Below are 27,510 nucleotides of genomic sequence, written 5' to 3' on the forward strand. Positions count from 1 at the left end.
TAAAACCCTGGCACCCCACTTTGGACCAGCTTCATCTTCTGGCTTGGGGACAGAATGGGAAATTTAATAAGCACCAGGAGGTCCCAATGTGTAAGTGCCAGGCTGTGGTATCCATTGGGCTGGGTTTGTCCATGACACAGCCTCATTCATGTGATCCTTGTGGCCTGTGTTCATGAGATTCTTTTCTCCTTGGACCATGCCCTACTACAGGCTGAATTTTGAGCTTGAAATGCTTAAAATGGCGCCTAAGAAGGTGAATGTCTGACCTGCAGAAATTGCCCATAGAGATCATTGATGCCTTGGACAAGTGCACGGGGCTGATTGAGGAGACTGAATCCTTCAGGTAAGTGCCTGATTTATCATGAGAGGAATTGTCTCTGCCCTTCTTTGTCCTTGTTCCAAAGTGAGGGCTTTGGACTCAGTTTTGCTAAGTGTGGAAAAACACTGAGGCCCTCCCATCATTCTCCTGCCAGGCTTGGGAGCCCTTAGACAGAAAAATGGTTTGTACCATGAAGGGGATATCTGGCAGTCCAGGTCCTCTGGGCACTGGCAGGGGCTTCACAGACCTGGTTTCCATGGAACCTGTAGATAGAACTTATTCCTGTTGGGACTTCTTCCCTCCTTCGAGAGTTTTTACCCTCTACCTGCTGCTGTTTTCCCAAAACAATGAACAGTTAAGGACAGGTGTGGACTGCACCCTGTTCTCAGAGGCACAGGATCCCTTTTGGCTTCAGAGTTTTCAGAAGTAGTTTGATTCTCTCTGAAATTTGGTTATTCTCTGGATTTGGCTGCCTCTGAGTGATGCTGACTTGGCTACTGAGAGCTCCATTTTTGGGCTGTCTGAGGACTGGGACTTTTTAGCGCTGGTGGTACTTGGAGGTAGAAATGGCAAATGGAGGCTATCTGGGACTTACCATGTTTTGGCAGTTGTTCAGTTACCTCCACGGCCAGGTCCTCCGAGAATGGACTCAGCTGAAGGAGAATGTACATGTGTTGAGACTGAAGAACGGACTGCTGTGGAAGGAGCAGATTGAAATGCAAGAGTCCTGTGAGGAGCTGAAGAGGCTCTTGAAGGAGGCCCATGAGATGATCTGTGACCCCTGTGCTGAGCAGCATCAGGTAGGCTGAGGCAGCAGGGGCAGGTGCCCACCTTCCAACCATAAACACAGAGACACCCAAATAACCATCCACCCATCCATCCAGACTCCCACCTACATACCATCCAAGTGTTAATTTTTGTGATCACTCCCAGGTCTTTCTGGAGAGTTAGCCTCTTGCAAGAAACTGGATAATTGTCAAGCAAACCCTCCTGCTCTGCCAGAAGCTGAAGTACATTGAGAGAGATGGGTCAGTCACAAATTACACACCTACATGTCATTATGATCAGAGGGCTGCTATGCAGGGAGGTACTTAGGGAACATCACAAAGCTTTCATTGGTGATGTCAGTGGCCTGTGGCTCATTTGCTTTGCAAGGGTCATGTGAGATCACAGGTAGGAAGCAGCCTTCAATGACTACAGCCCAGTGCCAGTGCAAAGTGAGTGGTTCTCATTGTCAATGTTTTGGGTGGCATGTGGTCTTCTCCTTTCTTCCTGCATCCCAATGTGTTCTCTTCCTTTTGCCAAGCTCTTGGTTCATAGTGACAGATGCCTTAGTACCACCTTGTCAGTCCTTTTTCTGGGCATGGTGCTGGACAGTTCTCTGGGAGCATCCTGGAGTTTCCAGTCCAGAGCTGCCTGGATGACCACACATGTGGGAGGACTTTGACAGAGTGAGGTTTGGGGTGACAGATTTGAAGCTGCAAGAAGACATTTTCTCCAATCCCCTCAACATAGTCTGACTAAGCTGTGTGCTGCCTTAGGAAGTTTTAGGCCCCAAGGGATGGATTGCCATATTGTGGGTCTCAGTTGAAACATCTGATGTACATAGTCTCAATTCAACTGTTTGTTCAGCACGATGTCCTGTGCATTATTTCCTGCTCACTTCTAATTTCTGTGGTCTATGTGTTATCTATGCAGGCGTGTGTAAATGTGTACATTGGTGGGTGTGTTCAGAGGCTACATAATGAAATCCTGTGTTGTCATCGGTTGCTCACTCTCTTATTCCCTGGAGCTCAGACCTTTCTCTGAACCTGAAATTTTCTCTTTGGGCTAATCTGGCTGGCCAGCACTCTTTGGATCTCCTGTCCTCCAAGGTAGACTTTCTGTCTTGTTTGTTCTCATCCAATTCCTACAAGTTTCAATTGCTCACAAAGAGGAAGGATGTGGTAGCTTTCTCTTTCTTCATTTACTTTTATTGTTTTGATGTTAATGTATTTTCTTATAAATAACAAAAGTCAAACAATACAGATGTTTTAAAAATAAACAGTAGGCACAGAGCTTAAAACCACAGGAAATGTCTGGTTTGTCTCATTGGCTTCACAACACAGAATCCCACAGTGCATCTTCTTGCTGACATTGTGTTGCTGACTACATCATGTACATGGCTGTGTCTTAGAACATCTCGTAGCTGTGTAGAGTGCTGCATTCCTGAGAAGCAGTGTAGGTCACTTCACTGGCCTCCTTCTGACTGACATTGGGGCTGTTTTCATATCACATGCAGTGCAACCTGTTATAAACTTCCTGGGTTTTGACCATGGATCACTTTCTTTCTCTTGAGCTAGGCAGGGTCTTCTGTGGAGGAGCCAGGTTAGGTTGAGTGATGAGACTGTGATGAATCAACTTGGAAGCCGTGGGATCAGTGAGTCTTGGAATAGATAAAGCTCATGAAAGTAAAAGTAAGTGCAGACCAGGGTAGCAGAGCCTGGCTGAGTCTAAGAGTCTTGTAGACAGCAGCATGGACCCACTCCCCCGCTGCAGCAGACTTTCTGAAAGGCAGCCTTTTCTACCTGGCCATTCTGGGATCAGAAGTGTGTGTGTGTGTGTGTGTGTGTGTGTGTGTGTGTGTGTGTGTGTTTGTGTGAGTGTGTGTGCATGTGTGTGTGTGTGTTTGTGTGCTGGGTGTGTGCTGCGTGATGCATTTCTGTACATCTCTGTGTGTGTGAACCTATATTTGTGTTTTTATGTGTCTCTGTTTGTGTCTGCAACCTCTTGTGTGCATGATAGTATCACTTTGTGTGTGTGTGTATGTGCTCATGTCTGGTTGTGTGTGTCTATGGTTCCTGTATGTATAGGTTTAAGTGCTTGTGTGTGTATGTCTGTGTGTATGGATGCTTATATGTGCAAGTATGTGTTTGGATGCATCAATATGTTCACTTTTTTGTATGTGAAACATCTTTAATGATGATGGAGTCCAACTTTTTTTAAAAAGTACTGTGCACACTCACTTTCCATCTTTCTAATATTATATGCTGCTGTCCATCTTTCCACATGTCCACCTAGCTCACTACAACAAAGGGACAGAAAAACTACTCTAAGTCAATGCTTTTGAGGTAATTGTAGAGTGAATAATATTTATTACAAGAAAAGTCTTGGGAGCATACCAAAGAAATATGGTAAATGAAGTTTAGGAGTAGGCCTCTGTGGCAAATCAAGGTGTCTGAGAGGCAAGATAGGCTGGCTGAAGATTTGTGTCCCTTCTCTGCTCTGCGTGAATGGTGACTGCACACTCAATGGTCATTGGCTCACCGTGTCTTCTGGTGCCCTGTCTTGTCCTCATCTGCATTGCCTGCTACCACTTTCTTTCCACCTTTGCCTAACTTTTCTCAGTTATCATTTTCCTTGAAGGTAGGACTGGATGTTATTTGTTGAGGGATTCTGACTTACAATGTGGTTCTAGCTGCATCTGAGTTCATCAGAAATTACCTAGCCAGGCTGTGGTATGAGAATGGGGCTGTCTCAGTGCACACCCTAGGCTCATGATGGTCTAAAGCACTCACCACATGCTGTAGCACTCAGTAACTGCTTTTTTTGAAATTTCTTCATTCTGAGTTATAATCAGCCTCATGGAGGGTTGGGAGCAGTGAGGACTCTCAGACATTGCTGGTGGTATAACATGATATAGCACAGTGAGAAGCCACAGACTCTTCTTCAGAAAGTTAAACTGCAGTTCACAGGTGAACCAGTGATTCCAGAACATGAAGTAGGTGTCCAAGGAGAAGCTAGGGGACATTAGTGCTGTAGCAGCATTCCTCAGAGTAGCCTCAAAGTAGAAACTATCTAGATGTCTACATTCACTGAGTGAAAAAGTACAATGTGATTGAGCCCTTCCATGAATCGTTCAGCGTGAAATAATACATGTAATCATTTGGCCCTGATATACTCAGCCTTTTGTTGCTCAAAGAAATCCATGACACAATCACATTACAGGGAGGAATGGTTGATTCTGACTCTCTGTTGTGGAGATTCTCTAGGTTCCTGGGCTTCTAGATTTTCTAGTTTTCTCTGACGTGAGGCAGCCTGTGGTATAGGGAGTTCCTTTTGGAGGAAGTTGCTCACCTTGGGGCCAACTGGGAATTAGTGAATAAGACCAGTGAACTGGTCCAGTTGTCCTGTGCTGGGGAACATTCCTATACTGCACAGCCTGAAGAACTTCCTAAGCAGGGTTGGCTAACCAACCAGTACCGGAGAGGTCCACATGTCTGTGCATTAGTTTCACAGGAGAGGCACTTCAATGATTGAGCTGCCTGTTTCTCATGGCCACTGTATTCTTCTCTCGTCCTACAAAAGTAAATCTTCTTCTCAATAGTATCCCTGGTGATTGCTCCTTATATTAACATTAGCTGGGAAATTGAACATGTTACTGCATTAGAGTGTGGTTGTATGTGTGCACACATGTACTTGTGTGTGTTCATGAGTTTGTGTGCATATGGTGAGCAAGCCTCCACTGAGAACACAGTCTTCTAATGAACAGGAGCAAGAGAGTCTGGATGAAATACTGAAGGACCTGCTGAGGCAGAAGGAGCTGGTCACCCAGCAAAGGGACTTGGCAGAAAAGCTACAACATCACTTCAGTGTCACTGAGATGAGGTAGGAGCCCAGGCTTGGAGGAGAGGTTAGAACCATGTAGGTCACCTGTATCTGGATCTCTGTCCTTTTGGGATTCCCACCATCTGAATAACTCCCAGCCAGAGCCAGGGAAAGAATACCTCAGGATATTGTACTGGCTCCGGTCAACAAGAACTTCTCCAGGAAACACTATGTTTGATCCTTTGTGTTTCTGGGGAGTTTGTATCCCTTACTCCCTTCTGAGCTCTCTGATATCTTCTCAGTACCTTGTCCCCTGTGTCTCCCAACAAATCTCCCTGTGGTAGTCCTCAACCTAGCAGGAGGAGGGTTAGTGGTGGAGGACCGTGTGTGCTCCTGGCACTTTATTTTCCTTCCAGAACATCACCTTTAGAGAGAAGTTCATACCTTTGGACAGATCTGTATGCAGCACACTTGCAGATTACAGGTTCTCTGCAGTGTGCATCTGTTTCCTGTGAAAAAATTTACTGTTATAAGAAGATATAGGGGTTGAGGAATTGAACCTATGCAGGTTTGTATACTGAAGGAATAATCAGATCCTTCACTGCTTTTATTTTGTAGGATCCCCTAGAGGGTCTACATTCAGTTTCCCATGTTGCTCACCTTCACCTGGTATCTAATCAAGGCCATGCCTATCTGACCTGAACTGTAACTCAGACATTGGTACACTGTTATTTTTCCAAATAATGTATCTAGACAACTGGAGAAATGTATCCACTTCCTTGCCCAGCACAGTGTAGTGCTCAATTCATCTTCTAGTAGATTTTAAAAGCTGAGAATAAAATGTAGGCTCAGTTGTACTCTGACCCTTCACTCTTGGGGAATGTGGGGAATGACCTCAGCTGAAAGGTCATGCTGGACTGTCCAGCTGACTAGAGCTGGTTCAGGCTCAACAGCTGACATGGCAGGTCCCCACCAGGCCTGTTCCTTAACTGCCTTCCTCCTCTAGGTCAGAAAATCTCCAGTCTGAGTTTAAACAGGTCACAGCTCAGGATGAGAGCCTCCTGCAGACAGAGCTGCTGCAGCAGGAGCAATAAGTGTCCCAGATAAGTGAGCCACCCTTGCATCCCATCCCTAGCAAGACATGGTGTTGGTGGGGAACTGGGGGTTCCTGACTTTGGCTTTCAGTGTGAATAGGCCCTGATTTATTTAGCCTGTGGCGCAATCAGGCTGCTTCTGGTTCTTATTGCCTTTCCTTCTCACATAGCAGATCTTGACAGAACTGAGGAGGCCAAAGAAGCCAAAGATGCCTTGAACCCATGAAGCTCTCCACCTCAGATCGAGGTCTGCTCAGAAGACATCCCTTATAGCTGTGATCTCACCAGTGAGGCAAACACCATCTGACCTCCAGGTGATCCAGCCCCCGTCAATAGGTCTGTTGACTCAGGATTCCTGAAGAAAAGAAAACATCACAAATGAACTCAAGACAGAAAAACCTGAGACAAGAATTACTGGGAACCCTGACATTCAACAGCAAGTGGCCCCTGTGAGGGCTACAACAACATGGAGGGTAGAGATGTTGGTGAGCAAGACATTTTCTGACAGTTTAATGTCGATGGCTTTGGCAAGCTGACTGAGTCCTTAGCCCTCCCCAGATGGAGGGAAATCTGTCATGGAAGACTGTTGATGTCAAGCTGTTCCTGACAGACTACACCAAAAAAACCATCATTTTTTCATGCTCCAGGCCAGTGCTGAAGCTGACTCCATGTCCTGCACAAGTGTTGCTGAGGATAATGCACCACAGAGATCTCCACAGTCCATCATTCCCCGGGTTAGACATTTTTTCCTACATATTTAAAATCAGTGGGTATTTCTCTATTTCTCAGCTTGAACTGAAGTGACTGGTCCTGAGAAAGGATTTATAGAAGACATCTGAGTCATCTTTGATGTTTTTTGGTACTCAGATGCTACCCACATATTTGTGGAGTCTCTAGTAAGCACACAAGGGTCTGTATGCTGAAAGAATCAAATAGTGACCAAGACATTACAGGATCAGCAGTGTGTGATAATTTATCAAAAGCTTCCCAGAGGGGCACAAAGAATGCTCTAGAAATGTCTCATCCTTAGTCTCGGTGAAGGCTTGGCCTACAAAGCCTGAAGGAGGCATGACTATACTAGTTTTGAAAAGGCTTTTTACAATCGCTGACTGCCTTCCTACCATGTTTCCAAGGCCAGCCACAGGCTGTAGGTCTGTGCTGCTAACTGTGCAGCAGAGAATGCTGCTGGCCTTAATTGTTTTTTGTTTGGTTTTTGGTTGCTTTGGGTTTTTGTTTTGTTTTCTTTGTTATAGATTGAGATTTTGCTATTTATTTGTTCTTCCTTTTGTTCTAGTTGTTATTTGGATATTTTGCTAAGGCTGTTCACTGTTTATATTGACTGCTCCCTTTAACCCCCTATTGAGTAATATTACTGTATTTTATTAATAATAAAGTGATTTTGAACTTTTCTGTCTTAGAACCTATTTCTTTGGTCAGGTGTATTGTCTCACTCCAGTACCCCAGAACCTCTTGTAACACCAGAACTCTTGTGTGCCCAGCTGGGGCTACAGAGTGGATTCCCAGGCAGCCAGGGCTACACAGGGCTTTGGATGTGGATGGTGTTGTCAACTCTGTGGATTACCATTGCATGATGGAAAAAGTATCCATACTGTATCCTTGTGGTCATATATTTAGCTATCTCTAACTATAGCATTCTGTATACCCACTTCATGATGTGATCATGTGCACCACATTCATGAGAAGTACAACTGTATTGCTGTAAAGCCTCTCAGGAAATGAAAACATTTACTAAAGGAGTATGAGAAAAATCCATGGCCTGCTTGCCACCTGGAGCCATGATGATGTCCCTTCCCGGTCTGCTGCCAAGGGCCATGTCCTCTCCAAGGCCCTGACACAGCTGTGGGAGTCTGTGTTGATACCCATGCGTCCTCTACCAGTGAGGGCCTGGCAGCCACCTGCAGTCTTGGCTACCACCCGTGACCATGTTAGAGTCAAAGGGATATGCCCCCAAAGGGGACATATGTGTCTTAGAAGCCTGTGCTGCCCCCTAGGACTATAATGACATCAGGGCTGGAGCTATTACTGAGGGTCATATCTGGGTCCATGGCCCTGCTGCATCCAGGGTCTCAGTTGATATCTCAGGCATCTGTTGTCATCAAAGATGCTTGGAATTTGGGCTACCACCATGGGACATGGTGCTGGTGGGTCCTTGCCAATCTGTGAGACCTTCAATGCCAACCAGAGCCATGGTGATATCCAGGCCTGGGCTACAACTTTGGAACATGTCTGGGTCCATGCTGCAAACACAGCCAGGATCATTGTTCATATCCATGGCCTGTAGGGCCACCAAGGGTCACACAGAGGTAAGTAGGGGTCTGGGCTGTCACCTATGACAGACACATGATCGTGTCTAAGTTGTGTGTTCCTGCAGGAGCCATACAGGTCTGAGTGGCCTGTGTTGCCACCAGGGACCCTGGTGTCCTCCAGGCCTAGGCTGCTGTCAAAAGTCATGTCTGGACTAACAGACTTGGTCTATGTTGATGTCAGTGACTCCTTTTACTACTGAAGACAGGATAGAAACTCAAAGAGTTAACCCCGCACTTCACTGGCCTTAGCACTAGTGAGATCTGAACTTGCCCCTCACCCACTGCAGTGCTTGGGAGAGTGAGTTCTGCACCTGGACTAAGCAGCACAGTAGAGCTGACCCTGTTGGTTGTAGTGTCAGTGAGCTGGCCCTGAGGCTGTGAGAGCAGAAGAGCTGAGTCTACCCCCTCTTCTGCCTTGTGTTGGCCAGGGTAAGGGAAAGATCCCTGCCTCACCTGAGCAAATGCCACCTGCAGCTGGTAGGAGAGTGGGACTTTGGGCATGAGAACAGAAGAGCTGGGTCAGCCTCTCACCAACTGTAGCAACTGGGATTGGGCCCTGGTACATCACCTCAGCAAAGCACTAGAGCTGTACCTTTATTCTGAGTGTGGGAAAGTCAGATTTGAATGCATGAGAACAGGACAAAGGGCCTCTCTCCATTCTGCCCATTGCATGGGGTGACCTCAGTGGTGCAGTGCTGGAGAGCTTGCCTGGGTGGAGATGATGAAGTAAGATGGCAGCCTGACTATCCCAGAACCATGGCTATGAATTATATGCAACCCTAACGTTGTCTTTATCCATGGACTGCTGGAGGAGGTAAAGGGCCCTATTCTGAAGATCTAAAGCTGCAGGATCTCTATGACACAAGGCATCAACAGGATCTCCAAGAAGAGTACAAGTGAAGGTCCATTATCTATAGTGTAGAGAAGCCAGAGAGGCCTGGAACACTTACAAGAAAAGATGTATGGACTAAAAGGTATAATGTGTGACTCCCTGGGCCACACTAAAACTTCCTTGCCAAGACTTTTGTTTGTTTGTAAATTTGGGTTTTCAGTTTTCCTTTAAATTTTATTTTACTTAGGACAGATCTCAGATGTGATGGAAAGGATAAGGGGAAAAATTGGATTGGGATGCATCATGTGAAACCAACAAAGAATAATAAAACATTTAAAATAAAAAAATAGAAAAACCAGAGCTATCTGCCTCTGGTTTCCTTAAAATATAGCATCAGTGAAAAACCAGACTGTAGACAGAACGAATTCCAAGATATGTTGTGACTTTTTTGGCCTTAACTATGAATGGGTTCAATTTCTTAAAGATTTATTTCTTTTATTTATATGCATGGACATTTTGCCTGCAGCAGGGGTGCACACCACATGCATGCAATTCCACCAGAGGCCAGAAGATGGCATCAGATTCCACCTGAACCTGGAGTTACAGTAGCTTATTAGCTGCTCTGTTGATCCTTTGGGAGAAAAACTACTCAAAATGCAGTAGCCATCTCTCTAAACCCTGCACTTGACTTTTGTCCTTCTAGCCATATGTGTGCTATATTAGTTTGACTGAATCACTCACAAGCAAAGAGAGACCACTAGGGACAATCACATGATGTAGGCATGCTAATTGTCTTAGGATACCAGGCATCCATGCAAGGCGTTGGTTGGTTCAAGATTCTGCTCCAGTGTCACTTATTGTCAGGGTTGGAGCAAGTCTCTAATACCTCATTTTGGATGACAATGCAGATTAGGGCCATCTGATGAAATGCAGAATTGAGAAGATTATCCTGGTGGTGGAAGTGTGGATAGGACTCCCTCTTGATGGTCCAGCTAAGCAGTGTTGGGAGTAAGCTTCACACCAGCCAGAGCAGATGGAGCCTGTAGCAAAAGTGACATGCCGGTCATGAGGAGCATTTCTGTACAAGGCTAGGAAAGGAGAGGGATGGTTGATGGTGCTCTTTAACCACAGCTGATCTCACTGTCCTGAGGAAGGTTTTCTTCCAGATGAGTGCTTTATTTTTATGAAGCTCCCCTGGACCAGATCTGCCTTCTGAGACTGACAGTGAATCAGATAGTTAATGTGTGGAGGAAGTAATCCTGTGAGACAACAAACTAGTGCTGTCAAACAAGGGTAGAAAGAATCTACTCTTTACGAATAAAGAACATAAACACACAGAGCATCAATACAGATACAAAGCTTATGAATTCCATGGATGACATGATCAGCTGGAGAGACGGATCAGTGGGCAAAGGTAACTTCTGCTAGGCCTACAGACCTGAGTTATTTCTCTAGGACTCACATGATTGAAGGAGAGAACAAGCCTCTGAGAAATTGTCCTCTGATCTTAATACGAGTGTAGGTACATGGTCATGGTCCACAAAAGCTAATACTTTCTATTCCTAAGGCTTTCTATTTCTCATTTACCCTAGAATCTTTCCATCTGAGGCACTCTTTTAATTATATTACTTTGCATTCCATTTGAGAGATTTGGGACATTTGCTATTTTATTCTTGTTGCTGAGATGTTACAAGATCTAAGAAGTTCAACAGCAAAGCATCACCTGAAGAACGGTTAAGGGAAAGTGACCACTGGGAATTTATGACATAGCTGAGACACAAACTACTCTAGAATGTCTTCTCTACATGCCTGGTGTACTCTTCGGGGCTTTCTAGAGTAACAGAAGTTATAAAATGATCCTCTCTATGGAAAGAATATTTGTTAGAATGGTTTAAAGGCTATGCTCTAGCTAATCCAACAATATTTGGCTATGAATGGAAAGTCTAGGAATCCAGAGTCTGCCAGCACCCGACTGGACTAAGAGGTGAGTCTTTATCTTCATATCTGAACACCTCAGCCCCTAGGATTTGGGCCCAAGGGCACAACCCTTGATCCCTACACTACCACCCATTGCAGTTCTGGTTTCAGTGCAGTTGGCAGACAGACCTCCTGCACACAGGTCATTCTACCACCATCCCCCATCAGACTCTGTAACCCAAGCTCCACCTCCCCCAAATCCCACCCAGCCTCGGAGACTGCACCTGTTCCCTGCCTGAGACAGAGCCTGCCAGCACCCGACTGGACTAAGAGGCCAGTTGGCAGGCAGAACTCCTGCAGACAGGTCAGCCACCATCTACCACATGCTAAGACTGCAGCTACTCCCTGAAACAGAGCCCACTAGCACCAGTTCGTCAAAGAGCTGCTCCTTGAGACAAAAATTCCATCAGCATCGACCAGACAAAGAGCCCCCACTAGATCAAGAGTATCAATCAGACCAAGAGAGGCTCCCTCAGACACAGACACCACTTGCACCAAGTGGAGAAAGAGATGGGTAGAGGCCAGTGCAAAAATACAGTCAACAACATAAAAACCAATATGGCTCCATATCCAGAACCTACATCAGCAAGACCTGAACATGCCAACACAGAAGAAACAGAAGATATCTACCATAAAAATGACTTTAGGAAGATGTTAGAGATCTTAAAAGAGGAATTGAAAAATTTCCTTAAAGAAATCAAGAAAAAGTCAAACCAAAAGTGGGAAGAAACCAGTAAGTCCCTTGAAAGCCAAGAGAAAGCAATTAAACAAGTGGGGGAAACAGTTAAAGATTTCAAAAATGGAGACAATAAAGAAGACACAAATTGAGGTAATGCTGGAAGTGAAAAATCTGAGTAAACGAACAGGAACTACAGATGCAAGTATAACCAACAGAATGCAAGAGATAGAAGAGCAGATCTCTGGCATTGATACAGGAGAGGAAATAGATTCATCAGTCAAAGAAAACACTAAAGCCAACAAAGTCATGACCAAAAATGTCCAGGAAATTTAGGACACCATGAAAAGACCAAACAATAAAAGGGATAGAAGAAGGAGAAGAATACCAACTCAAAGGCACAGAAAATATATTCAACAAGACCACAGAAGAAAATTTTCCCAACCTAAAGAAGGAAATGCCCATAAAAATACATGGGGTCTGCATCAGCTCCTGCCTCCAGGATCCTTTCCTGTTTCAGTTCTGGTCCTGATTTCCTTCAGTGATGAACAGTGATATGATAGCATAAGTCAGAAAAACGTGTTCTTTCTCAACTTGTTTTTAGTCATGGTTCTTCACTGAAAACAACAGAACACTAATCAGGACACTGTGCATGTCAGAGGACATCATTCAGGAGTTGGCTCTCCCCTTCTACCATGTTGAGGCAGGTCTCTCTTGTTTCTAGGATGTACTGGGTACTCTAGTCCAGCTGGCGTTCCAGCTTCCAGGCAATTTCCAGTCTCATCCCCACATTAATCTGCCATGAGTGAAGGAATCACAGATGTGTGCCACTGTTCTGGATTTTAGGTGATTTCTAGGGGTTGAACTCAATAGACTTATACAGACAATGTGTGTATTAGTATCCCCCAGTATTCCCAAAGCCCTTGCTTTTAAAACTTAAAACATTTTGCAAGTCTAAGGTCCCTTAGAAAAAAAGTCTCTTAATTGGGTCTGGTAAAAACAAACCAAAAACATTACATATTTTCTTATACCACAAGGGAAGAATGAGCACAGAAATATTCAGATGGGAACATTACCAAAATCCAGCTTTACATATTAAATCCCTACAGCCCAATATCTAGCATCTGAAACAAACACGTAACTGGAAGTTTCTCCAGTCCCACTGAGCCCCTTATAAAATAATCACTCAGAGGCTTGATATTAATTATAAATTATATGGCCTATGTCTCAGGCTTCTTATTAGCTAGCTCTTATAACTTAACTCAACCCATAACTATCAATCTATGTATCACCATGTGTTCCTTGGCTTTACCTGCTTCTCATTACATGTTGCTCCTTGGGCAGTTGGCTAATGTCTCTCCTGCCTCTGCTTTCTCCTTTCCCTATCTCTCTTGGATTTTCCCACCTGGCTCCATCCCATTATGCCATAGACCAATGCAGCATTATCTATTAACCAATCAGAGCAACACATATTCACAGTATACAGAAAGACATCCCACAGTACTCATGTGATTGATCTTCTGGGCTCCAAATGGATGGGGCATTCCTCCCTCTCCAGTTCCACTGCTTGCAACACATGCAGTGCAGCTTTTCTCAGGGTTAGTCTGGCTCCACTCCTTATCTGTGCTTCCCCTCGGTAGATGGACCGTGGTCTTGCCATCCACAACATTCTATGGCACTCTTTTTACCTCCTCTTCCACAGGGTTCCCTATGTCCTGAGAGGAGGTGTCTGATTGGAGAGGTCCAGTTTAGGGTTGAGTGTTCAAGTTTTCTTCCTCTCTGCGTATTGTCTAGATGAGAGTCTCTGTATTTGTTCCCATCTGCTGCAGGAGGAAGCTGCTCCTATGATGGCTGAGAAATGCATTGTCTATGAGTATAGCATGATGTTGTTAGGAATCATTTTATTGCTATGTTCCTTAAGCAGAACAGTAGTATTTGGTTTTCCCCATGGACACTAGCCTATCTAGTCTTAGGTTCTTGGCCAGCCAAGCCTTGCTGCATATGCCTTCCCTGTCAGGGAGTGGGCCTTTAATCAAGTCAGGTACTGGTTGATTACTCCCACAAGCTTTGTTCCACTACTGCACCAGCATATCTTGGATGCAGTCACCATTCTAGATTGGAGGTTTTGGAGCTGGGTTGGTATTTACCTTTCTCCTTTGATAGTGAGCAGAGTACTCTTCAGTGCCATGAAATCTAGTCCATAAGCAATGAAGACTCTAGGGAGACACTAGCTTGACTTCTCCATGTTCAATGAGTTGTGTCATTATCATCTTCAGGAACCACACCTTTCTGTCAGTTTATGGAGAGCAACCAATAGCCTTGCAAAATCTTGGGTTTTTTGGGATCACCATTGGACACTTTTCACCTACAACTTGACTAGATATAACCCATTGCCAGTATTGCACGTTTCATTTGGTAACAAGAGACATCCAGTTGGGACTTTGTCTCCCCACACTTTGGTTTCTGTTTGTTTTGTTTTTGGTTATTTGGTTTTTTTGCGGGGCTGTTTCATCTAGATCCCCTTCATATATGTATATATTTTAGAGTGGTTCTCTTTATTAGGTTTTCATAAGATCCCTCAAATCGCCCTTAATTTTACCTCTCCCTCCCTATATTTATTTGCCCCTTCTTCTCTCTCCCTCCTCGTTTGACCATCCTGTTCCAAACTTGATTCCTCATCCATCCATAACAATCTATTCTATTCCCACTTTATGGACATTTCCCCACCCCCCTAGGCCCTTACTCTATACTTAACCTGTGGTTATACAGATTGTAGCTTACTTATCTTTGACTCAACAGCTAACATCCATATGTAAGTGAAAACATACCATATTTGTCTTTTTGGGTCTGGGTTAGTTCACTAAAGATGACGTTTTCTACCTCCATCCATTTACCTGCAGATTTCAAGATTACCTTTTTCTTTTTTAGCTTATTTTTTAGTATCTCATTGTATAAATGTACCTCATTTTCTTTATACATTCATCTGTTGAAAAATACCTAGAATGTCTCCAATTTCTGGCTATTATAAATAGAGCAACAATGAACATGGTTGAGCAAGTAAGTGTTTCTGTTGGAGGTAAAGCATCCTCTGGGTATATGCCAAAAGTGGTGTACAAGGTCTTGATCAATTCCCAGCTTCCAAAGGAACAGCCACACCTATTTCCATAGTGGCCGCACAAGTTTGCATTCCCACCAGCAATGGATGAGTGTTTCACTTGCTCCCCATCCTTGCCAACATTAGCTGTCATTTGTTTTATTAATCTTATCTATTCTGACTCATGTAACATGAAATCTCAAAATAGTTTGATTTACATTGCCCTAAAGACTAAGGATACTGCACCTTTTTAAGTGTTTCCTATACTCTAGAAATTCCACTAGTGAAACTTCTCTATTTAGATCTATAGATAGTTTTTAATTATGTTATTTATTTTCTTTATACACAGGTTTTTTGTTCTATATATAATTTGCATATATATTAGCCTTCTATTGGATATATAGTTGATGAAAACAAAAACTTTTCCCGTGTTGTAGGCTGCCATTTGAAACAAAACACTACTAGTGGCAAAACATATAATGCTCTGTGGGTGAACCCACGAGTTGACAGACACACTGGGGTTATCAAAATCCATTAATGTTATGTAATAAAATATCCCTATATAATAATACATTTTTACAATAATAATTTAATGAATATACTTTAATATATTTCTACTTGTTGTTTGAGAAATGCATAGGATGCATTTTGAAAATATTCACCACCCAATTCCTCCCATTTTGTCATCCCAAGTCTGCCTCTACATCTGTGATGCCCAATTTATATCTTCTTCATTACATTAATTTTTAATAACCCCAGGGGCAGACTCTTAAAGAAAACTGACTCAATTTGACAGAAGCCATTACTGGTCCAAAGCTCATCAGTCAGGAATAGGGGCTCAAGGACCCTTCACACTCCATGCTTGAATGTTGACTGGCTTGATATTGGACAATGACCACAACAGCTCTGAGTCATGGCCAGAAGACACTGTTTGCTCTAATCCTCCCTGACCTCTGGCTCCTACAGTCTTTCTAACTCATCTTCCTTGATGGTCTTTGAAACTTGTGGAAAGGGTGTGATACAGATATGTCATTAAATATGACTGAAATCAATGAAATAAAAACAAAAATATGAAGATACAGTGAAACTAAGAGTCATTTCTTTGAAGACATTAACAAGATGGGCACACCTTTAGCCAAATTAACCAAAAGGAAGAGGAGGATGAAAATAATGAAACAAAGGAGGAAAAAGGAGACATGGAGGGACTTTAACACTTTAAAAATTTACACTCCACAAAACTGAAAAATCTTTTTAAAGAACTGATGAATTTTTAGATGTCTGTAATCCACCAAAATTATATCAAGATAACATGAATGGTTTAAATAATTGAATACTAGTTAATGGCATAGAAGCCATAATTAAAAATCTCCCAACAAAAGATGTCCAGAGAAGGACAAATTCAGTGCCAATTTTGAACAGATATTTAAAGAAAAACTAATACTCCACAAACTATTCCATGAAATACAAAAAGAAGGAACTCATTCAAATTCTTTTTTTAAGCCAGGGATACCCTGGTATTGAGAGAGGAAGACAGATAGGGTTAGGGTTAGGGTTAGGGTTAGGGCTAGGGTTAGGGCTAGGGTTAGGGTTAGGGTAAGCATTGGGTGTGATTGATAGAGTGGATATTGCAACGGACTACAGTGTCCAGAAAGTTTATAATTGTTGAAAAAAGAGGCTACAAGCTGGAAGGATAAGGATGGATATGACAGCATGCCCTGAGAATATGGCAAGTGTTCTAGTTAGCTTTCTATTGTTGTGATAAAAGTTCAAATAGCCAAATTGGGAAAGTGAAAGGTTTATTCATCTCACAGGTTGCAGTCCATCGTTAAGGGAAGCCAAGGCAAGATCCAAGGCAGGGGCTTGAAACCAAAGAAAATGCTGTTTACTGCTCTGCTTAGGTAGCTTTCCTCTGAGGCCCAGGATCACTTGCCCACCCACAGAGGGCTGAGCCATCCTCCATCAGTTAGCAACAAGAAAATGCCAAAAAAGCATGCTTGCAAGCCAGTTTGATGGAGTAAAATCCTCAACTTCCTTTAACCTTAACCTTCCCTTAACCGTAGCCTTCCCCAGGTGCTTGCTTATTTCAGAGAACTCAACCCTCCTCCACAGTGATAATGACCGAATTAGTTGGCATGACTTTTTGTATTATTGGGTATGGATGTGAGGAGGGTAAGAATCAATCTTAGGCTGTGTTTATAAAGTGAGTGTTCAACTCCCCATGGGTGAATTACTGAAAAAAAATTCTTATGAAGCAGAGATAAATCTCTAGCTTTGGAAGGAGGGATGCTGAATGACTTCCCTGGTGTCACAGGAAAGACTCCTGGAAAGGAAACCACAGCTTCTGCTCAGTTCATGGGCAAAGGCTTTGCCCCATGACATCAGCAGACCCTTTGCTGGGCATTCTATTGTATCCTGGACAACTCTTGGAATACCCAGTGATGTCACTAGTGTTGTAGCAACACTGACTGCCTTGAGGACATTAGTTCAGTGACCACAAGCTTGGCCTGTAGACATGCTGTCCAGACTCAGAGGTCTGTTTGGCAGAGGGAATGAACTGCATGGAGAGACCAGAGTGACGCAGAAGGAAGCTGGTCCTAGGTCTCCCTGGAAAACATGAAAACATGGTCCTGGGGAAGAGGCAGTGAGTTCTGGGAAGGGGCTGGGGAGCTTTCTGGATGTGGTGGGCTTCAGCTTTCCAGAGCGAGGGCTCAAGAACTGGGAACTTCTTGGAAGGAGGCACAGGGGAATTAATGAGATTTCTGTACCATAACTGTGTTTTACAGCCACAGGAGTCCTTTAGTTATGTGCCAGTGATAACAGGGAAAGGAGAGTACCCTAGAAAACCCTGAGGTTCTTACTCTTGACATCATAGCCACTAGCAGGGAAGGAGCCCCCAAGAGCTGCTGTCTTCCAGTGACCCCTGAAGTTTCTGAATTACCAGCCTTTGATGGCACACAGGTCTCCAGTTCAGCCTGAGAGCTGTTAGATTCAGTGGACCTGGAATGAGACTCTACCCTTCCTGCCAGCTCTGGGTGTCCTGGACTGTCAGTGAGGATGGCTTTGTGAATCTGACGACTATGTTGTGCCCCTGCATGGCTTCTCCATTGACATGAGACTCTGAAGCACAGAGCAAGGGACTTCAGCATCCCTACACTACCCAAGTGATTATAACAGTAGCAATTATCTCCATACATCTGAAAGCACATGGCTGAGGGCTCTGCAGCCAAGGTGCATCCTCTACAGTGTGAGTAAACCTGAAGAGGCTGTCCACTGTGTCCCCCTTGTGCAGGGAGACAGAGGAGACCAACTGACTTCTAAGACATCCACCTCCCTATAGAGAGATGGGAAACTGACATCCACAGAGGGGAGACTCAAGTCTGGGCTTTCAGAGCCTGCCTGGGCAAAGACTCATCTGTCAGTCACTTTCTGTGTATCCTTCAGTGTGTCAGGATTAACTGAGATGTGGTAGTGTGTAGGGCAGGTGCTGTACCTTGACTTCTAGAATTGGGTATTACTGAGATAGCTCACCTTGTCTAGCATGACTTGTCAGTGTGATATAACATCTTAAAGGACACAGTTTTCCTCACATCACTCATTTCTTCTGGGGTCCACCAAGTACACTTTTGAAGCCACGGTCTAGACTTCTGGTGAATTTTCAATCCAAACCAAACAGGATGCTAGTTCTTCATTTCAGGACTGTCAGTAAATTTAAAAGTGTGAAGCGGGGCTCTGGGAATGGTCTATGATAAAGGACCCCTAATAATCTGTTCTCTTGTGCCCTTTGCCAGCCTCTCTCATGCTCCAATGGATGTTGTAATTTAAGCTGACTATGTCCCCTTTCCTAAGGGCATGCACATTGTCACAGGAGGCTCCGGTCAAGGAATTCGGCTCTTGTGTAACTCCAGCGGAGGCACCACTGCAGTGACACACTACATACCATCCCCATGACTATGACACATTTGATTTTCTGTAAATGCCTTTGTATATCTGTATGGAGCCTCTCACTAGCCATTCATCTTTCCTCAAACGCCAGTGCAGGAATGGAGCCTTACACTTTGTGGGAGTGTTTGCTCTTATGTCTGAGGGCTCCCCTGGGGCATTCTGGTTCTTAGTATCCCCAGGCAGACATATCACAAGTTGATAAGGTTTTGGTTTTTTTATGAGGGCTAGAATGTGTTCTGCTGATGATTCAGGGTAATTTTCCTCATGGATTATGGGATTATCCTTGTTCTGACAGGACACCCACAATCTCCCACCACTCCCACATACTGTAACAACCTTGGGGATTTTCCCCAATGTGCTTTTTTACATCTGGAGACTGATCTTTCCTCTCCACCATCCTGACCTAATATTCTGGCAACCTTTATTTCTCATGTTATTAATTAGAGATCTGAAGAAGTGATGAGCCATTTTGCCAGCTGTATTTGGAATACAGACTTCTAATTCCCATACTTGAAGTAGTAAAAATATTCTAATGAAGCAGAGAGAGAGATTCCTGGCTTTGTAAAGATGATGTACTGAAGTTCTTTCCTTATGTTTCTGGAGAGGCTCCTGAGAAGGTCAACATGGCTTTTTGTGCATTGCAGAAGAGCTAGTTAGTAGGTAGGTGAGGGCTGTGGAGGTGACCCTATTAGTTCTTTCTCTAGAAATTCTATCTTATCCTGTAGAGCCCTTGATATTTTCTGTGATGTTACCAGTGTTATGACAACACCACATACCTGTGGGGTATTCATTCAGTGCTTATAGACATGTTGGCAAGATTGAGCTGGCTGTTTGGGAGAGAGAATAGAGAACATGGAGAGACCAGAGAGAGGCAGAAGGAAGCTTGCCTTTGGTCTTAGCGTAGAGCCTGGAGAAATAAATTGTTTTGGGGAAGGCACAGTGAGTCCTGAGCAGGGGATTGGGAGCTTCATGGAGGAGGTGAAGTTAAGCTGGGCCTTCCAGTATGGGCCTCGGCATCTGGGAGCTTCTGGGAAACAATGGGGCTATTCTGCTTCTCTGGGCTTCTTGAGAACAGACCTAGATTCAAGAGTCTCTCATGTAGAGTTTAGGAGAGTCATGAAGTATTCAGGCTGCAGCTGCCTTTCTGGGAACTCCTTCATTTCATTCAGACTGGCAAAGAGGGCCAGGAGGAACAGATGGACTAACGAGCTGTCTCCCTCTGGGTTCGGTGTTGCTCCACTTCATCCTATTGGATTCCTACAGTTTCCATGGGAATCTGACACCAATAAGAAGGGAGGGAAAATGCTGGGCAGTGGTGGTGCACGCCTTTAATCCCAGCACTCTGGAGGCAGAGCCAGGTGGATCTCTGTGAGTTCGAGGCCAGCCTGGGCTACCAAGTGAGTTCCAGGAAGGGTGCAAAGCTACACAGTGAAACCGTGTCTCAAAAAACAAAAGAGAGAGAGAGAGAGAGAGAGAGAGAGAGAGAGAGAGAGAGAGAGAGAGAGAGAGAGGAGAGGGAGGGAGTGGGAGAGGGAGAGGAAGAGAGAGAGAGAGAGAGAGAGAGAGAGAGAGAGAGAGAGAGAGAGAGAGAGAGAGAGAGAGAGAGGGAGAGAGAGACTTCTTATGGGCTGGAGAGATGGCTCAGTGCTTAAGAGCACTGACTGCTGTTCCAGAGGTCCTGAGTTCTATTCCCAGCAACCACATGGTGGCTCACAACCACTTGTAATGAGAACTGGTGCCCTCTTCTGGCCTGCAGGGACACATGCAGGCAGAATACTCTATACATAATAAATTAATACATCTAAAAAAAAACATGAAAAAAGAAGAAGGGAGGGAAACTCCCCTGGCCATCTACCACAACCTCAGACATTCAGATGCTTTGGTCCTGGGGAAGTATGATCAGGACTTGGTGCTGCTAAGTTCTAGGCACAACAGGACTTACCTACATATGAGCTCACACTGTCCTTCAAATATACATGGCTGGGCTAGCTTATTCCTTCCAGAGTCAGGGGACTGCATTTGGGAGGGAGACACATACCCAGCCATGGTGCTTAATACTGTAGCAGGGACATTTGGAGTAGCTGTTGGCTTCCAGCAGCTTTGACCTTCCTTGAAGTGTTGTGGTGGAAAATTTCCCATCAGAGGCCCTGCCCCTTACTACAGAGGCTAGGTCCCAATACAAGCCTGAGTCAGTTATCTGCCTGCCAGAGATTATATTCTAAAGAAATGGAGGAGTCAATTGTGCTTGATTTGGGGAAGGCTCCATCCCATTTTCAGAATTGTACATGTTGCAAGTTTCTGAAGCAGCACCAGGAACACTGTCCAATGCCAGTACTCTTGGTGACACACACTGCAGTGCCCATGCTCATCATGGTGGTGTCAACTCTGGAGAAGGATTTCTATCCTGGTGCTGTTGCCTGAAATCTCACTTGTATAACCCTAGAGAAATTTCAATTCTAAAGGGACCCTTTTTGCTTTGAAAGCAATAGGCGGCATCTAGCTGTTGATGACAATGAAGACCACACAGTAGTTATCCCAGTCCTTTCTGTTTTAGGAAGGAGGTTTTCCCATCACAGGATGTATGGAGTAAGCAATACACGGTCTGGAGGAGTTCAAGTCAAAATTCACATGGTCTGAGACACCCTCCTCTTTATGACAGATCCAATGTGCTGTTGTTTTAGGCCTTTCTTCTTTTTCTTTAAAGAGAACCCATTTTTTACCTATAGACACTTTTTATTTTAAAACCAGAGTTACTATCAAACAAAACATAATTATTTGAATTTCAAATCTTCAATTATAGAGAAATACCAGATTCTTAAATACTGGGTTTCTAGCTGCTCCCCTCTTTCTCAAGAAACCACAGACTGGTATTTCATCCTATTTTAGCCATGCATGGCCATAACACAGCCACTGAAATTCATCATGACCATGATATCTACAGCTGATTCCCATGTACCTGGTGATTATTGCCACTCCTTGCTTTCAATCTCTGATGGAGCCATTTGCTCAAGAATGTTAGTAGATAGGACTAAGACTTTGATGTCTGTTTTTAGATGTCAACGTGATGGCATCTGGGAATAATATAACCCGAAAATAGAGGGAACACCTGTGTTCTATTTCTGCTTAATTTGAACTACTTTATTGTGGAACTTTGAGGAATGAAGTCACACCTTTAATTCAGATCTTTAATCCAGATGTAATCTGAACCATTCCTTCTGCTGGAAGCCTATATAAGTACATGGAAAAAGGAAGCTTTTACTCTTTCCCTGCTTGCTCTCTCCTTGTTATCACATCCATTCCTTCACTGACATTAGAGCCTACTTCTTTAAGATTACAGCATAATATCACAGACAGCTGAGAAACTCAGTCTAAGAACTGAGAAACTACTAGATTCTTGGACTTCCCATTCATTTCCAGCCATTGTTAGCTAGAGTACAGGCTGTAAGCCATTCTAACAAATCCCCTTTTAATATAGAGTATCATTTTATAACTTCTATTACTCTAGGGGCCTGATAATACACCAGGCACAAAGAGAGGACATTCTAGAAGAAATTGGGTCTCATAACTGTCTCAGCTTACTTACAAATTCTCCATGGCTGTCTTCTCTTAACCTTAGCATTCCTCAGGTGCTTGCTCACTTCAGAGAACTCAACCCTCCTCCTCCACATCATCCTAATCTAATTCCTTGACATACTTTATTTCTCATATTATTGAGTATGGTTGTTAAGGAGAGGAAGGTCCATTCTTGGGCAGTGCTTATAAAGTGAGTGTTCAATTCTCCATGGGTAAAGTAGTGAAAAGATTCTAAGGAAACAGAGAAAAATTCCCAGCTTTAGAAGGAGGAGGTACTGAATGGCTTCACCTGTATCACAGGAGAGACTCCTGGAAAAGAAATCTCAGCTTCTGCTCAGTTCAGGGAGAATTTATTAGCCAGGAGGCAAAGGCTGTTCCTTGTGACATCAGGAGTTCCTTCTCTGGAAATTCTATTGTATCCTGGAGAGCAGAGCTCTTGGAATCCCCTGTGATGTCAATAGTGTTGTAGCAACACCAAGTGCCTTTAGGATGTTCGTTCAATGTTTATACAGTTTCTCTATAGACATATTGTCAAGACTTAGGCATCTGCTTGATAGAGACAATGGACTTCGTGGAGATACCAGAGAAAGGCAGAAGGAAGCTGACCCTAGGTCTCACTGGAAAGAATGGAGAAATCAATGGTCCTGGGGAAGATGCAGTAAGTTCAGGAAAGGGTCTGGGGAGCTTTCTGGATGTGATGGGCTTGAGCCTTCCAGGGTCAATCAGGAACTGGCAGCTTCTGAGAAGCAATAGGCCTATCCAGCTTCTCTGGGTTCCTAACGAGCAGACCCAGATCAAGAGTTCATGAAGGTTGATATGACATAGTCAGGAACTGACAAGACTGTAGCCTTTGTGCTAGGGACCCTCTGTCTCACACTGAGTGGGGAAGGAGACACAGAGGAATGTTTAGATTTCAGTACCATCCTTACACTTCACCTCCATTGGAGTCCTTAGGGTGTATGCCCACAATAACAGGGACAGGAGAGTGCCCTGATAAAGCCTGAGCTTGTCTTACTTTAAATTGTAGACACTAGTAGAGCTGAGGCACCAAGTGCCTTTCAGTGACCCCCTAAGATTATGACTTCCCAGCTGTGGGTGGCACACAGGTCTCCAGTTCAGCCTGAGAACTGTTAGATTCAGTGGACCTGGACTGAGACCGTCCACTTCTTATAGGATCTAGGTGTCCTGGGCTGCCAGTGAAGATGGCTTTGTGAATCCGGTGATTATATTCCACCGGTGCATGGCTTCTCCATTAACATGATACTGTGAAGCATCATCCAAGTGATTTGGGCATCCCTATACTACTTGAGTGCTTGTGAGAGTAGCAATTATCTCCAGGATTATGTCCAGGAAAGGACATGGCTGAGGGCTCTGAAGCTTGTGCATGTTCTGTAGCTGTGAATAAGCCTTAGGAGGCTGTCCTCTAGGTCACCCTGTGCAGGGAGACAGGGGAAGCCAGGTAACTTCTGAGACACCCATCTCCCTATAGAAAGATGCGAGAACTGACATCCACACAGGGAGAGACTCAAGTCTAGTCTTTCAGAACCAGCTAGGGCAAAGTCTCATCTGTCAGTCACTTCTTGATCATCCTTTAGCATGTCTGGTTTAACTGAGATGAGGTAATGTGTAGGGCAGGGGCTTTCCTGTCGAGGAATCACAGTGCCTTCCCCTGGAACATTGATTTCTTGCTGTTTTACACTGAGACCAAAGCCCACCTTCCTTTGGTGTCTCTCTGATATCTCTGTGCTTTCCATTTTCTCTCTCTCTAGTAGCCAGCTCAGTCTTTTCAAAATGTCTTTGGTTGAAACACATAGGCACTGGACAAATGCCCCAAGGGTCATTGGTATCTGCACAGCAATGGTAATATCAGAAATGATGCCAGAGCTCTCCAAGATACAAGAGACTGTCTGGGGAAGTAATTGCTAATGTCACACCTTACAGTCCTCACCTCCCTGCTATCTCACACCAAACTGACCTGTAGCCAAGGTGCCCTTTCCAGGAGCCTCTCCATTATCATAGCGGAAGGATAAGAGAGAAAGTGTCCCCAGCTAGACACAGATGGAGCACTGAGTTCTACCAGATCCTGCCCCCTCAGTGAGCTGAAATGAGATGGAGGGCAGGAAGGCTGCAGGGGCTGCTGGGACTGCTGCTCACCTGTGCCCTCTGAGGACTCCTGAGGCCTGTGATGCCTTTCAGGTAGAGAATTAGCATCAGGGAAGGCTGTGTCTTCTCCAGCACAGCATCCAGGTACTAGAAGTGGTCCTAATGACCCCAGCTATAATCTTCTTTATTTTCCCAATCCCCTGGCACCTCCACAAAAGTAACCTGTCACTAAAGAAGGAACTACTTTTGCAGTTTTATAAAGCAGCCAGAGGGAGGTTTACAAACTCTCTCTGATGCCCCTGAAAGTGGTGGCATGTGGGAACTTGCCATAGCACCAATAATTATGCTGGACTCAGATCTGCAACCACTGGTGAGCAAGATAGAAGCTGCACTCCTCTTCCCTACAGATCCAAGCACAGAAATATGACTAGAATATTCTGCTAAAGGTCTAAGTCCCTGTACTCTTGCTGTGAAGAGACATCATGACCAAGTCAACTCTGATAAAAGAAAGGATTTAATTGTGGGCTTGCTTACAGATTCAGAGATTTACTCCATTACCGTCATTGTTGGCACCAATGCTGATGCAGCAGTAGATGAGAGCTACGTCCTGATCTGCCAAGAGAGACCTGGGCCAGCCCTGGCTTCTGAAACCTCAAAGTCCAACCCCTAGTGACACACTTCCTCGAACAAAGTCACACATCCTAATCCTTCTCAAATGATGCCACTCCCTGATGACTAAGCATTCAGATATGGGAGCCTATGGGACCATTCTTATTTAAACCACCACAATACCCCTGTTCACAATGTGAGATAGAGCTCATCCTCAGCATAAGTCACTAGGCATCCCTGGATGGATCAGTTGTCTTATGTATAAAATAGAACGATAATCCTGAACACAAATCTTGTAGGAGAATGATGCCTTGGATATTTTGGGAGCCAGCTAATACTTCCCCACTCCCTGGTCCCCTCTAACCTCAGTAAAGCTGCCATATAACACACTTCCTCTTACTTTGAGCATTCCTGAGGTCTGGTTACTTTCCTTTTTATTTCTGCAAGGAACCTGTCCTCCAGGCTGGTAATATGCTTACTATTGAAGGTGGTACAAGTGTTACAGCTCTGGAGGGAATGGTATCCTGACTTGTCAGGAAGTCAGGCCATACCTTCAAGTATTACAGCTCTGAAGGGAAAGGTATCCTGACTTGTAGGGTAGTCAGGCTCTACAGCTGTGAAGGGAGGAATCCTGGATACCTGCAGCTGTGAGGAGAAAGTATACTGACTTGTTGGAAAGTTAAGGTATAATTGAAACTGGGATGCAGTGGAAGATGGTATCCAGATAGGATGTGGCAATGCTATTTCCCTCTGAGAGAGAGTCATTACAGATGAGTTCTGCTCTGCCCCTTCCTGTGAAAGAGAGCTTCCCAGCAGATGTATCCTTTTCTTCTGCTGCTCTGCTCCTCTATGGGAATGTCCCATCAGAGATATCCTTTTCTTCTCATTTCTGGCCTAAGGTGTTACTTCTTCTTTGCTCTGCAAAAGAAGAACGCCTCCTCCAGAAATGTAGCAATCTGCTCAGGCTCTGCAGAAGTTGTTAATTCTGCCCCCTGCCAAGAGAGCTTTCCAGCTGAAGTATCTGCTTCTTCTTCGGCACTGCTCTGCTCCCAAGGGAGCTTCCCAGCAATCAAAAGGTCTTCAACCAAAACTCTTATTAAAGAAATTTATTTGGGAAGGAGGAATCCAGGAGAAGAGATGCCTTGCAAGGATGGTGAAGAACAGCTGATAACTGAACAAACATAGTGGCTTCAGGATGGAGTTTTTTCAAGGAGAAGATTTTTCTGCTCAGGGATTGGTTGGTTTTCCTGCTCAGCGATTGGTTGGTTTAGTTGGTCAAGGGCAGAGTTGGCTCTGGTTTCAGGGCCAAAGTGTGTTTCTTTCACTGACCCTTTTTAGACTTTTGGCTCTAATTTCAGGGCCAGGGTGTATTTCTTTGACTGGCTCTGGTTCCAGGGACAAAGTGTGTTTCTTTGGCTATGGTTTCAGGGTCAGGGTGTGTTTCTTTGGTTCTGGTTTCAGTACTAAAGTGATTCTTTCACTGGCTTGTCTTTCAGGGGTAGGGTGTGTTTCTTTCACTGGCTCTGTTTTCAGGTCCAGGGTAGGTTTTTTTTTTTTGGCTGACCATTTTACCCTACAGCCAAGCTTCTCCAGATGGCTCTACACAACCAGTCTTGGTCCTGGCACTCCTCTCTACAAATTGGCCAGAAAAGCAAGCTCTTGAGAGTTATGGGAAATTTTGGCAATTTGAGTTTATTCCAATGATGAGAAGGACAATGGCTCAGAGCAGGCACACACGCACAGAAATGAGTGACCCTGGGAACTTTCCAACAACAATATGGTAGCAGTTGTTTGGGAAAAGAGTGCTATCATCCCATGTCATTTGATTTCTCTGGTTTCAAGGACTGTGAACTGTACCTGCTCTCTAAGCTTCCTTTATTCATGCAGGCAGCTTCTCTCTCCTGCAGTGACATCTATGACAGACTGTCACAGCATTACAAAAGTTGATAACCACTGCCACAGAGGGTCTTGTTGACATGCAGATTCCTGGGCTTTGGCCTAGAATCTATGGCCAGGCTAATAGATAATAAGCCTTCTCTGAACACTGTTCAATTGATCAGTAAGATTCCATTGAACCAGGACCCCATGAAGTCCCTCTAGGAAGTGTCCAGTTGCTTATGACTGCATGTAAGCTAGAGGAATATCCCTAGCTTATACCTGTAGCTGAAGATTTCCTGTGTCCCAGCCTGCCAGAGGTGAGGACAAATCTCTCTCACCTGCCAGTCCCACAGCCACTGGGACCCAAGTAAACACATAGAGGCTTACATTATTTATGAACTGTACGGCCATTAGCTCAAGTTTATTACTGACTAGCTCTTACACTTAAATTAACCTATAATTCTTATTTATGTTTACCCACATGGCTTGGTATCTTTTC

General features: G+C 44.3%; 1 protein-coding gene across 13 annotated transcripts in view; it reads left to right on the forward strand.

The window, feature by feature from the left end:
• Nucleotides 1–27,510, forward strand: part of LOC131901448 (disks large homolog 5-like) — a 260,863-nt gene that overhangs the window by 68,838 nt on the left and 164,515 nt on the right. For 2 of the 13 annotated variants that reach the window (XR_009376556.1, XR_009376557.1), the window contains 5 exons: nt 211–343; nt 928–1,119; nt 4,851–4,991; nt 5,913–6,013; nt 6,174–7,410. The exons of 2 other annotated variants lie outside the window; for them this stretch is intronic. The gene's annotated coding sequence lies outside the window, so the exon portion shown is untranslated. Of the gene's footprint in view, nt 1–210; nt 344–927; nt 1,120–4,850; nt 4,992–5,018; nt 6,014–6,170; nt 7,411–27,510 lie in introns of those variants that run through there. 9 more of the 13 variants (XR_009376564.1, XR_009376563.1, XR_009376560.1 and 6 more) reach the window with 8 other exon arrangements.

This window comes from Peromyscus eremicus, unplaced genomic scaffold (genome assembly GCF_949786415.1).
Source record: "Peromyscus eremicus unplaced genomic scaffold, PerEre_H2_v1 PerEre#2#unplaced_83, whole genome shotgun sequence".
NCBI classification, from domain to species: domain Eukaryota; kingdom Metazoa; phylum Chordata; class Mammalia; order Rodentia; family Cricetidae; genus Peromyscus; species Peromyscus eremicus.